Source organism: Bison bison, unplaced genomic scaffold (genome assembly GCF_000754665.1).
Source record: "Bison bison bison isolate TAMUID 2011002044 unplaced genomic scaffold, Bison_UMD1.0 scf7180017853779, whole genome shotgun sequence".
In the NCBI taxonomy this organism is placed as follows: domain Eukaryota; kingdom Metazoa; phylum Chordata; class Mammalia; order Artiodactyla; family Bovidae; genus Bison; species Bison bison.
Genome location: NW_011484352.1, coordinates 9,580 through 10,236, shown reverse-complemented (window position 1 = coordinate 10,236; position 657 = coordinate 9,580).

Below are 657 nucleotides of genomic sequence, written 5' to 3'. Positions count from 1 at the left end.
GGCATCTCTAAAGGCACACGACCAAAAAGTCAACTGGTGATCCCGGGTGACCCTGATTCCGACTTTGCATACGTGCGGGTTGTGTCCCGCCCACCCAAGTCCCCATTCTGCCGCAGTCTCGTGGTCTAGGCCCCTGCCCCCATGGGCATCTAGGCCCTATGGCCATGGGAACCCCTGTCAAGCACGCTGTCCACCATCCCTGCATCCCACGCTGCAGGGCGGTCTGTCACCTTGGCACTTTCACCCTACCACGACGCCGTCCTCTCGGTCTTGAACATCGCCACCAGGACCCCGGTCCCTCTGGGGACTTGGCCTTGCTCCTACTTGCTCAGATCCAACGGGGGGGCCCTCCTTTCCCCGGCCTCCCCTACAGACCCCACTCCACCGCACCCCCGCCACAGCCAGCTTCTCTCACCAGGGCCACTGCATGCACTGTCACCGTGGGCGACCGCTCCTCTCTGCCTGCCATCCCTGACTCCACCCATACCCACAACCCTCCCCCTCCGCTCCAGTCAGACCCCCGACCCCCACCTCTCGAAGGAGGGGTGTCCCACCACCACCTCCCAGGCCAAGTGACTGAAGCACAAACAGGGATGTCTTGAAACACTTACTGATTCGACATGACTGGGCCCGAGGCACCGGGCTGTGCGGTCGGTC